Consider the following 13531-nt stretch of genomic DNA (forward strand, 5'->3'; position numbering starts at 1 on the left):
AAGAATATTTATGTGTTGAAAATGGAACACAAAATTCCTTCTTAAGACACTTCAACAAATTTACTCCTCTTTTCGGTTTTCTGATGTATTATGTATCACTATTCTCGCAGACCCAAAACCTCAGAATAGTTTTTACATATCCCACTTCCTTGGCTAAGTCATCAAGTTCTGTGAATTTATCTTTCATAATGTCTTTTGCACCTGCACTTTTCTTTCCGTTTTCACTGCCACCATTCAAATTTGGGCTATTATTAATTTTTGCCTAGATAGTTGCTCTAGCCTCCTAATTGATCTTCCAGCCTTCAGTTTCCCAATATTTTACTCATATACATCAAATTTTATTTCATTTTGTTTCTCACTTAGGTTTCTATGATTGCTCAAAATTTTTATTTTGTTCCTCAGTGGGTGTAACATAAAGAGCACTGATCTTCCTACAATATTTATCTAGCATCCAGGAATTTTGTCTTAACTATTTTTTGCTTATTAGTTGTTAGCCTTATTTGTGAGCAAAAGTTATCCAAAATTGGGGTGCCTGGGTGGCACAGTTGGTTAGGGGACTGACTCTTGATTTTGGCTCAGATCATGATCTCAGGGTCATGAGATCAGAGCCCCACTGGAGACCCACTGGAGCCCCACCTTAAGCCCCATCTTGAGCCCCACCTCAGCTCCATGCTCAGCGGGGAGTTTGCTTCTCTCCCTCTGCCCCTCACCCCACTCACGGCTCTCTCTCTCTCTAAAATAAATAAATCTTTAAAAAAAAAGTTATCCAAAATTGATTTGAATTCAGTGCAAACTCTCTAAGTTTCTGCACAGCTCTAAAATTTAATCAGTAAATGAACATTATCCTATTGCAATTTTAGAGACACAGTATATTTTTTTCTTAAGAAAAAATGATATGGGGGGTGCCTGGGTGGCTCAGATGTTTAAGCGTCTGCCTTTGGCTCACGTCATGATCCCAGCGTCCTGGGATCGAGTCCCGCATCGGGCTCCCTGCTCCTTGGGAGCCTGCTTCTCCCTCTGCCTCTCTCTCTCTCTCTGTCTCTCATGAATAAATAAATAAAATCTTAAAAAAAAAAAAAAGAAAAAATGATATGGTACAGAAATTATTTTTAAAAAATTAGTCTGACTGGGAGTTAGCTGAATGAAACACTGGAGGCAGAAAGACCCATTCAGTGTTACTGCTATAATATAAGCATGATGTGGTAAAGTCTGGAGTAAAGGGAGTAGAGCTTGGAAATAAAAAGGAAGACATATTGAAAGGGAGAAATTTATATTTTACCTCCCAGTTTAATGGTTAGGACTGTGTTATCACCTTTCTCTCAACATTGAATAACAACCAATATAGCCAGGTCAGAGGAAATCTTCAGTAAAGCCCACGAGTGTGGTTGAACAAAATTGTATGTGGGAGAAGTTTTAGCCTGAGTAATTAGGAGAAGTATAGAAAGAATCCAAAACATTTATTTTCTGTCTTCTTTTTTCCTCTCTCCTTTCTTTCCTTCCTCCCTCCCTCCTACCCTTTCCTCTCTCCCTCCCATCCTCCGTCCCTCCCATCCTTCCTTCCTTCCTTCCTTCCTCCCTTCCTTCCTTCCTTCCTTCCTTTTTTTTTTTCCCCCGAAGAAAAGAATTGTTTATTTGGCTTCCTGGAGGTTGTTGTTACTGTTGTTTCAAGAAAGGCAATATGCCAGCTTGTGAGTTGATATCCTGATGATTTTTCTACTCTTAGAATAATATGCCTAATACCTTTTGTAAAAATAATGGTGAGGAGCCTAGCTGCTTCTTCCTTTTCCCACTGTAAATAGTTCTCCTGTTCCTGTCTTCAAAAGAAGTCCGGTGGCTACCAAGACTTATGCTTCTCAATTTTTTAGGAAGATTAAACCTGGATTTTACTTACAAAATCTAGGATGGGAAACTCTAGGGTCTTGCTTGATTCTTACTTCACCTCTTTGTACTTACCAGGAATATAAAAACATATTTTAGATGAACAGGTATAAAAGAAGTTTCAACATTCTATGTGAGTGTCACATAATGCTCACTAATGAGACTTTATAACTTATAAAGCACTTCTGCTGATAAATCATGTTTAATACTTAGAATAATTTTGTGACATAAACGTAACAAATATTTTAAACTTCATGTTATCAATGAGGAAACTGATGCTCATGTGATATTGAAATGTATTTTTGCTTTGCTCAGCTTATCTTATGTTTTCTGGGACCTGACTATTTTCTTTTGGGGAATTATTCTTTGCCCTCTCTTACATATTTTCCAAATCAGAGCTGCCATAATCTTACATAATCTCATCTTGCTGGCCACAAGGATCTCTCTAAGATGGTTGCATGTTCTATGCTAGACAAATATAATAACTCATTCTCCGGCCACAGTAATTCTAGAGCCAGTAAATTCTTTGATCAAACCTGGCCAATTAGAGTCTTTCCTTCCCTGCAATTTAAAATGAGAACCATGAGAAAAGAAGGGTGAAATTGTGAGGGGTGAAGTCAAGAGTTGACAGGCAATGCTGCCTACTACATGGAAGAAGGTGAATCTGGCATACAAAGAAAGGTAGAGATGAGAGAGAAAAGTAGTATTGATTAATATCCTCTAATTCCTCTGGTTCATAAGACAAAGCTCTGTCTTTAGCTAATACAATGTTTGTAACTATACGAACTGACAAATTACCCTTTATTTGACGAATCTGGTTTATGTTGGCTTTCTGTTTCATTGTCTTAAATCAGAAGAGTTCTAACACAACTGAGAATATAAAATCAGTACCAAATAATCCTTAGTTAATTAGTGACAGATGCTGGAATAGACCCTGATTTTCTGATAGTCTAAAGTATACTTTAAAATACTTGACAGTGATTACTTGTAGGACGCAGACACTGTCAATACTCCACCCATGTCCCCTTAGATCCCTTTGCTACTTTTCTGTGCACAGGCTTCCAGTGGGCTTACCTCCCACTTATCTTTTTTGGAGGACTATCCTCAGGCTGTTTGAACCAACTCAGCCTATGCTGCCTGAGAACCAGAAATGCCTGGGAATTATTGCCCCCTTGGGGCAGCCCTTCAAAGGACTGACAAGTAGTAGGGCTTAATTCTCACATCTTTTGGTAAGGACGGCTCTGAGGTATGACTGATCTCTGCTGTTTCCAGAGTTTCCTTGAAATATTGAGTCAAAGGTACCTTCCACAGGACTTGTTAGTATTGGACCTTTACAAGGCCTCCTTCCCTTTTCATTCCTCTAGCAGGTCCCCCACCCCCCACATGCACACACTCCCATGGAACCCTCTCAGGGTGTGATTCTAAGGAACCCAACTGAAGATAATAGACTACATTTTCCTAAGCTAAAGAGGGAAACACAGAAGTTGAAGGGTTCAGAAGGAGAGGACTCAGGTTAAGAACCCTGGGTGTGAGATATCAAAAGTAGGTGAAAGAGAACTGTTTGGGAGAGGGACATGAAAAATCAGGTACTAAGATAACCACTATAATTGTATTATTCCTCACCTAGAAATGGGAATTAATCAGAAAATGATCTAAAAATATGGTTCAGCCATATTTCCAGTGAATTGAAAGGGTACACCTTCTTTACATGAGCCAAACATTACAGAGCAGTATTTTACAGTGGTGTGTATCTTGGCTTAAAATTTAAGGTTATAATTTATTCTTCTTGGTTTATTTCCCAGTATTCACAGCAATGTCCAGCATACCTGACTGAGGAGTATTGTTGGCTGGAATCTTTACTGAAACCGTTGTAAGAAAGTAATCCTTTCCAAGAGTTCAGGAGTAAAATTACCAAGCAGCTGATTTGCTGATTCTCTGAGAAGTGTCTAACCTCTCCCCCCTCCAAACAAATACACAGACAAAAATATTTTCTGCATTCACCAGCCAATACCTACCTGAGCTGTCTATTGGAACCTTATTCAAAGGTAATTGAGAATAAAAATATGGATAATTCACTGATTTTAAAGTTACCAGAATTCTGAGATCTAAACCAGCAAAACTGAGTTAAGGAAAGTAGTTTTTGATTCAATTATTTAGGCATTTCAGTGATCCACTTCATTTTTTAAATATTTCTAAAGCCACCATACAAAATTTTTCTAATACATTTTCAAAATTTATTAGAAAGAGAAATATTTGTTCATCACTGTTTAATTATACTTGTATATTTTATTTTTCATAAGCCACATATTTTATAGAACAGTTCCAAGCTATTCAGACGCCTTAAATAAAAAGTTTCATGAACACGAGCTTCTGTTCCTCAGTGTATTTCTTGTTTCCTGAATTTATGTTCATATTGAGTGTAGGCTTAGGGGTGTTGTAGGGTGTGTGTGTGTGTGTATTACTGTTCTCTTCATAGAATTTCCATGCCCCTAGTTCTAATAGATTGGCCTTTCTGTCCTGACAGCCCCATAGAGCAGTGCTATTCTCATATTCTAGACAGTAATCAAAAGAAAAACCTCAAAAATAATAGTTTTATAAACTTTATTTTTTCTGTTAGACTGTGAGATACTTGACGGCATGAACTGTGACCTATTCATCTTTGTATTCCCTGACTAGAATGTGAGCGTATAGAAGATGCTCAACAAATATTTGTGGAATGAATGAATAAACAACCTATGTGTAGAAAGTTCCAAATGGTTAGACTTTCCCCCCACAATCCATAATACTTCCAGGAGAAAAAAGAAATTTGGGGAAGAACAGTGGGTTCTAAGACACCGACTTCTCAATGTTGGACTTGTCTCCTCCTAGAGAATATTAGCAATATAGCTTAGAGGGAAGCACACAGAAAAAAAGTGTGGCTTTTTTTTTTTTTTCCTTTTATGTTCCTGGAACAGACTGTGTCCAATAAAAAATGTGGCACAGTAACTTTCAAGATGTGACCTATTCCATTTCTATTCCTTGACATAATCCTATTGGTAATTTAAAAACATTGCTATTATTTATATTTTATGTTGTAAAAGGTTAGTTTCTTTTGATAGAAAGATACTGTATAAATGTAATAAGCAATGCAACATAAGAGTCCATGTAAAACTGCAATATAGTGATTGTGCAAGGCTAAAGAAAGCAGTCTGGTAAATCTTAAACACAGAATTTCTGACTTCCGATCTAGGGCTTTTTTCAGTAAACTACAATCCTATTCACTTCACATTTCCTGGATTAGCTGTAGCAAAATATAAGACAATATTCTGCTCTATGCCAATTTCCCAATACAATGTGTAAGAAATTATAGGGGCGCCTGGGTGGCTCAGATGGTTAAGCGTCTGACTTCGGCTCAGGTCATGATCCCAGAGTCCTGGGATCAAGCCCCACTTCGGGCTCCTGGCTCAGCGGGGAGCCTGCTTCTCCCTCACCCTCTGCCTCTCTCCATGCTTTCTCTCTTTGTCTCAAATGAATAAATAAAATCTTTAAAAAAAAGTGTAAGAAATTATAATATATAAATCTAAATTTTACCCAGGTTCCAAAAAGTCATGTAAGTCTCCTAAAGTAACGACAGCAGTATGAAAAGAGGTACAAGAAAAGCAGCTTTAATGCATGCAACAATACTAATGTCTATTAGTTAAATGAAAGAGTGATTATTATGATTATGCAATGTATTTTTTGTAACTGTTTCACAATACAGGTAATATTGTAATAAATATATGGGAACTTCTTTTAGATTAGGGGAAACACTCTATCCTCAAGATTACTACTTCAAACAAATGGAAACCTATTCTAAATTGAGCCATTAAGGAAAACAATAGAAATCTATACTGGGTTTCTTTTCTTATTAAAAAACCCAAATTTAACAAGAAATTAGACAAATATTTTTAAAAGTGTAACATCTAACACACTGTATTAACAGATTGCTCATCTCTTAGCCCATCACATCTGAGTGCACAGTTTTTGCTTTGTTTACTAGTATATTTCCAGTTCTTAGCATACTGTCTGTTGCATGACAGAAGCTCAGTGGGTTTTTGTTGAATCAATTACACTTAATGTATCACTTTGTTGTACTTATCACTGCATTATATGTAGCCATACAATGTAGCTATGTTATCTATACTAAATGCTGTGGCCCACCTTACAACTTCAAACAACAAAGGCAAAATCTGGAGGCACATAATATATTGTTTTCCCATCTGTGTTGAATCACTAAATCATATCTCATAAAAATTAACTTAGCACTCATTATGTGTACAGCTCTGTGTCAGGTATTAGAGGGGTCATCTGGTGGGGGGATACAAAGCTAGAGAACAATCCAACACCTTTTAAAGTAATTTATCATTGTCTTTATAAAATGTTGCTTATTATTAAAATGGTGTTTACTAAAGGTCATTTTAAATTATTTAAGTACATTAGAGAGAAATATATGAAGTTTTTCAGATGCTAGGAGCAAATTATAAGGCCAATCTTAAAATGGATCTTAGAAAGTTTCATTTCTTTCATAGAAAGCTAATATATTTAGAATATAAATGCAGAGGTGCCTGAGTGACTTAGTCAGTTAAGCGACCAACTCTTGATTTCAGCTCAGGTCATGATCTTAGGGTCATCAGCTGGAGCTCCATATCTGGCTCCATGCTGAGCATGGAGCCTGCTTAAGATTCTCCCTCTCCCTTTGCCCCTCCACCGACACTTGAGCTCATGCTGTCTCAAAAAAAAAAAAAAAAAAAAAAAAAAGAATATAAATACAAAATGCTTTGATTAAACTAGAAAATTTCCACACAATAAAAGATATCATCTGCCATTTGGAGGATCTTACAGATGCCTTGAAACTGTACATGCTTATGTAAATATTAGTTTTTTCTGCTTAAGGATTTAGAGAATGTCCCTCTGGGTGAGAGTGTAGCTTATTTAGCTAATTCTTGAGCCCCATGAACCAAGGAGATTTTGATAGAGCTTCAATAGATTTCAGAACACTTTACCAATTTTTAGAGCTTCAAACTTTTCTAAAACTCTCCATATTAGCAGTGAGTGTGTCCAAAATCATTTCAGATTTAATTTAATTTCAAGATATTTTCTCATCCTAATAGAAAAATGATGTCAATTAAAGGCTTTTTTTCCCCCAAAAAGAATTGTTAGGTGTGTTGATTAAAGTAGTTATACTGCATATACTTTTCAAATTACAACAATGACCAGTACCCCATCCTCAAGCTTCTTACATGCCACCAGCCTTACCTTTGCAAATCACTGAAACAGTTGAATTTAAGAGCTCATCAAACTTTTACTTTGCTCTTCCTCGTTTCAATTTGTACTTTGAAAAAAAATTCTCCTTAATGCAGTCCCACTAAATTTCAGTGTAGGCTTTGGTCTTAAATTCTCCAGAACATATATCAGTGCACATTTGGACACTTTTCATGTCTGTGCTCATTGTGTGGTGTAAGAGTCATATTGCTTCCACTCTCTTTTCAGATGATCACCACTAGTTCACTGCTCCCTTTTTATTACCACTTCTTTGGCCCAACTTCTTTGGAACTTTATGCCAAGATCGAGATATATTTCTACTTTGATAATTTTATTACTTTGGAATTGTGGAAACATGACGTTCACTTGCACTCTCTTTAGACATTACCTTTTAGATTAAGGTATGGTAACACTTAAGAAGGCCCTAGTTCTTGAAATTGACAAGCATGAAGATGAACTGAAAAAAATATTATATATAAAACAGTAATGATATAGGTAATTAGATAATCGATTTAGTCATAGAAGCCCTTAATACTGGATTTAGGGATACAGAATGGTTTTTCTAAGAAAAACTTAAGCAGGCTCAAACTCTGTTCTAGTCACATGCTAGCTCTCCAGTCTCAGTGTAGTGGCCTGGCGTTAATTGGACTTCTACCTCCCCTTCTCCCTTTTCCAGTCAAAGTCCCTAACTTTACTTTGGTCTCTTAACTCTCCTACATTCTCTTTCCACATGTTTAGATGGGGCCTCATCCTTGACTCAAGAGTTGGAGTGAGAGAACGTATCCAAAGTTCACTGGTGGATCTCACTGCTTCAGGTCGCAATGCTTAGCTCAGGCCCGGGCATGAGACATGATCAGAGCCAAGTAAGAGGCAGCGAGGCTTCTTTTGGAACTGCCAGAACAGAAGTGGTGCTCCATCACTGTGAGTTACTTGAGAGAGGTCCAGGCTAGGCTCTGCAGGAGCCACCTCATTGCCATCTGTAGCCTGAGATTGAAGTCCATTAGAGAAGGTGTAAAAGAGTCCTGATGACATTGTTAGTACCCTGTGTTCACCTCTGCCAAAAACAGGCCTTATTTCGAGAATTCTCAGTTATATGATGCAATAAATTCCTTTTTGGCTTAAGCCGTTTCGGGATAGTTTTTATACATGTACTTAAACTTTAGTGTTTATAATAAATAACTCTCACTGACTCAGATTTTGGTATCCGAATGTGGGAATGTTAGAATAATATATTCTAAAATTTTGAAATTGGATGAGTAGAAAGATAGCTACTTAGAATATTATGTATTAGATCGTGGAATTTAAACAATGAGTCTATTAAGTCTGAAGAATATAGGATTTTTTTGGGGGGGTAAAAAAAATTTAGGATGCTAGAGTATGTTGGTCACCTTTTGTTCTTAGTAAAAGACCTATAAGAAATCAAAAAGCTTAGTTAAACCTGACCTATCTGGAAGCAGGGAAAAAAGAAAATATAATTTTTCTACAAAAAGCCAATTTTGCTTTTAAGGCTTGCTATTTATGATGTTTGAAGGACTAGAAATGGGAGGCATTGCATGATGGAAATGCTACCCAAACTAACAATCAGAGGCAAGGTGGCAGGTAATAATCAAGAACCTCACGTGATATACTTCCTGTATCACAAAGGGACAATTGCGTCCAGAGAGTTGTGGCAGAAAAGACAAGATTATATAGAGTTTTGTCTAGCCCAGGCTTTCAAATTACCCATTGAGCTGAAAAGAGAAGATGTAAATTCCAGAGCGAACACAGCATTGTGCTGCTCAATAAAGGCAGAGACTACAAATGAACTGGGAAGGTTTTTAGTCTTATTAATTTTCATTCGGGGCTTCTGATATTTGCAATGTGAAGCGGCTTTAACTATTAAATTTAGTCTCACAGAGCCTTGGTTTCTTATATGTAAAATAGGAAGGACAGTAACTGTCTCCCAGGATGAATTTAAGCATTAAATTAGACCATACAAGTTGGAGGATTAAGCACTTTGCTTGGTACATAATTGAGACTTGATGTTGCAACAAATATTATTGGTGTAGGTAGTTCAGAGTTCCAGAAAAGAAAGCTTAGGATAATTTAAACTGTAATAATTTATATAGTGAATAGTAAACTTGTAGAATTCATTATTTGAAGAAAGAGTACTGATGGTAAATACATCTTTAAAAATAACAGACCCACAATGGATTACGAATGAAGCTAAGATTTTCTATATATACGTTGGTAGCAACATATGATTTAAGTGCCAGTACCACTATTATATAACACTATTATATAACATTGTAAATATTTATCTTTGTGTGTGTTTATTTTATGTTTATATTTATTTTTCTCCCAGCTAGACTATCTTTGTACCACCAATATTTAACATACTGCTTGGATCATCGTAGACAACTATTTTATGTTTGTTAATTAACTAATGAAAATTATTTTCTCTTGCAACAATCAAAAAAGAGCCATATTTAAAGCATAAATCTAATCAAAGTAATTATTTTTTCAATGTAAATGCATACTTAAAATCCTCAATAAATTTGTATATAAAAGATTCCCCTAATCCCTTTTTTATTCTAGAGAATTTTACCATGATGTAGAGGGTTACCTCTTTTTCTTTCTAGGGGTTTTTTATACTGACTCTTCTTGTAATGTTTTTTTCAATCTATTGAATTATTTATCATGGTCCCCAGCCTTGGGCCCAGGCCTACTAGTTATACTAAGTAGAATTACAAATTTTTGGTGAGGGTACATGACAAATAAGAGTGGGATGAACTGTGGAAGCAAAAAGTGAAAGAACAAAAAATTAAACTGAAGTAAAACTAAAAATCCTAATTAAATTTAGTGGGTTGAGTTCAGTTTTAGAATGGAAAAGTTAGGAATGTGGTAGAAGTAATTCCAGTATGATTTATTATAGTATAGTTTTGTATACATACTGCAGACTTTCCTGAAAGTACCAATTTTATTATTTTCAATATAGTGTATAATTTAATACAACTTAATTTTTCTGTTTTTGTGAGATGTCTTATACATAGGAAAATTTTCTTTATTGGACTAGAGACTTCAATTTTGCATCAAAAAACTTGGCATAGTCACACAATGTATTAAAAACTTTTATTGAGTACTCTTTATGCTCTAAGTACTGTCTTGGTTCAGAGGATACCACAGCCCTTGCCTCAAGAAACTTATAGTCAATAAGTAAAAATGATGACAAAGTAGATAATGACAATGCAAAATGTGAAGTGTTATGATAAAGAAGGCACAGAGAATGGGTACCTACACTAGATTGGGGAAAAAAATTGGGAGATGTTAGAAAATCTTCTGAGCTGAGTCTTGAAGGAGGAGTTGGCCAAGTCTAATGGGTGGGATTGGGATCTGGGAAGTCATTCTCTACAAAGAAGCTGCAATTTGTGAAGGACCATGGTTGAGAGAGAGTATGGGGCATTGAAGAACTGCAAATAATTTAGTGTAATAGGAGCCACCTTAGGAAAATGATGAAGCTGGAGACCCTGACAATGGCTAAATTAAAAGAACTGCAGATACCCTAAGGTTTGAACTTTAAGTTTGCCAGTATCTATTGGATGACTTTACATGGATGGATATGACATGATCCACTTTGTTTTTTAAATGAATTCCTGAACGGATGAGGACAATGTTCTTATAAGAAGGGGCAAAATGATAAGCAGCAGATCAGTTTAGCAAGCTATAGTAATCCAAGACCTGATACTTGCCTAAACCAAATTAATGGTGTTAGGATGGAAAGAAGCAGATGAACTAAGAAATACTAAGAACACAACCTACAATTTTGTGTCTAATTGAATGTTGGTGATGAAGTATAAATTTTTATCTCAGGAAATTAATATATGTTGGTGTCATTCATTGAGATAGGGAATACAGAGAGAGAGATCAAAGTGTAAAATGAGTTTGATTTTCGTAGACGTTAAATTTGAAGGTCTTTTGGGACATTTAAGTGAAAATATCAGGCACTTAGTTTTACTGAAAAGATTGAAGTTATCTTATTCTCCTTTTGGTGATGGGATTAGGGTGGAATACATAACCAAGTTTTTATCAATTAAATGTAATGGTAAATGTCCTGGGGCCTTCTGGGAAGGATTCTCTTGATAAAAAGAAAGAAATTCCTATAGAGAATTCATGCCCTTCTTTCCTGTTTGAACATTGATTTATAGGGACCTGATGCTTGGAACTGCAGAAAGTTTCTTTTGACCATTAGGCAAAAGCAAGGAGAATCACAAAGAAGTGGAACCAGATCCCTGATGTTACTGAGCTACTGGATTTACCAATTCTAGAATCATTCAACTATGGACTTAGTTTAGATGAGATAATAAAAACACTTATTGTCTGAGCAACTTTTCTTCTTTGTTATTTGCAGCTGAAGGCATTCCAACCTGAGGCCTGAGAGGTGATTTGAAGATAATTCAGTGGAATGAGTATAGGCAACTCTTTAAACAGCTGAATTGTGATTATGAAGGAAAAGATGCTATGATTTAGTTGGAGATATGGCAGCAAGTAAGTTTTTTTTTTTTCTTATTTAACGAGCAACATTTAAGAATATCTAAATACTAACATTACAGGGGAAATTACAATTGAGAGAAATTTAAGGCAAGAGAATATCATGCATGGAGCTGATTGAATAGGAAAAACTTTTGGAGAAAGGAGACCTCGTTCTTTCTAACAACAAGGTGACACAGGGAGATAAACATAAGACTTAACTGGTATGTGAACTTCTTTACTTTTATTCAGTCTCTGTCACAACATTTTATTTATTGTTTTTATTTTGTTTGGCAACCAGAACCGGGTTTTATGTTTTGGGTCATCACAGATTGAGATTTTTTGGGAGTTTCTCTCTCCCCATCATCAGAAGAGAATGCCCTCCAGAAAAAAAAAAAAAAAAAAAGTATCAACAATATGTATATGTCAGGTGTGGGAGACCCTGTGCATTTGGAATGAGACAGGCAGCAATGGATTGTGTCAGTAATTGTCAAGATCCGACTTCTGGGGCCAGCTGGCTTATCGAAGCACACACTGTTCTGGAGAATCTACGAGTCAAATTGGTACCAGCTGAGGAGACAGATATTGGGCTGAAGGCCAAACCAAATAAAAAGATATAAGAAAAGGACAAATTCTGAGTAGAAGAGAAAAAATGGAGCATACCAAAGAGTTATTTGATAGTTGTTTTTAAGGATACAGCTGAAGAGGTTTGCATTCGCAGCCTCAAAGCCCAAAAAGCATTCTCTTATTACACTCAAGGGTGGGGAATGGAAGCATTTCAACTGGCTACAGTAGGAGCATACCGAGAAACCTCAGTCCGTTATGTACACAATTTCCATAAACTGACATTCTGCATTTACTCTTTCTTAACTAGATGATACCAAGAAATGAAATCCAAAATCCATCACTGTAATTAACTCCAGTATACATGGCAGTATTTGCTGCCCACAAAGTTACGACTGATATTAAACTGTTACTGAACAATTAAAAGTTAAAATTGATTCTTAGTGAAACAATAGATTGAAGGTATGCTTTTTTATTTAGAAATATACCTCTCCTATAAGATTCTGTACATAGAAATCCATACCTTTAACATTGTTTCCAGATGTACTTTAGGCAAAATTTTGTTTGTTGTTTAGCTAGACCTGTTTCTTAAACCACGTGAAAGATTATATATTACTGAATAGAACCATTTTTGAGGCTTAAGGTTGAAATAGGAGATACTAGTGATTACATATCTCAGTAATTTCCCGTTCCAGAATGATATGGAGTGCAAGAATAACAATGACCCACCCATAGCTTAATTTCTTTACATACTAGCCAAAAAATTCAAAAATCAAATTAATCTTTCCTTGAGTTGTGCATACTGAAAGCTAGAGGAAACCATTAATGAAGTCGTACATCTTTCAAAAAGTGATTAACCAGGTAGAGGGAAACTGGCAAGTGTTCAAAAAAAAAAAAAAAACCAAAACTTTATTTAGTGTTTGGGCCAAAACTGTAAATTATTTTCAAATTATTTGCAGTGTACATTTCATTGCTCCATTGAACTAAGAAGAAATCTATTTGTTCAGCTGGAAGATGTTCCTCTTGGCACAGTATCAAATTTACAAAAGCAATGAGAGAAAGTGAAAACATTTGAACATTTTGAGTGCAAGGAAGTAATATAAACTAATACAGAGCATATTTTATAAGGAATTATTTCTTTTCTGTATTTTTATGTTTCTGAGAACACTATTCAAATTTGCTAATTAGCTAAATATTTGAGAAGTATTTGATTTTGTTATAAGTGAGACACTACTATTATACATTGTAAATGCCTTCCCTACCACTTCTATTTTTTTCCCTTCTCCTGTATTTCTATTTTTTA

At 35.6% G+C, this 13531-nt stretch overlaps 1 long non-coding RNA gene across 6 annotated transcripts in view; it reads left to right on the forward strand.

Moving 5' to 3' along the window:
* LOC129046446 (uncharacterized) overlaps nt 1-13531 on the forward strand; it is a 231958-nt gene that overhangs the window by 194096 nt on the left and 24331 nt on the right. For 4 of the 6 annotated variants that reach the window (XR_010410812.1, XR_010410810.1, XR_010410813.1 and 1 more), the window contains one exon: nt 11546-11682. This is a non-coding gene — a long non-coding RNA (uncharacterized LOC129046446). Of the gene's footprint in view, nt 1-3680; nt 3924-7896; nt 8080-11545; nt 11683-13531 lie in introns of all 6 variants that reach the window. The other 2 variants (XR_008507754.2, XR_010410811.1) reach the window with 2 other exon arrangements.

Source organism: Mirounga angustirostris, unplaced genomic scaffold (assembly GCF_029215605.1).
Source record: "Mirounga angustirostris isolate CCGP_5_RB_7025 unplaced genomic scaffold, mMirAng1.0.hap1 SCAF_4, whole genome shotgun sequence".
Lineage (NCBI taxonomy): Eukaryota > Metazoa > Chordata > Mammalia > Carnivora > Phocidae > Mirounga > Mirounga angustirostris.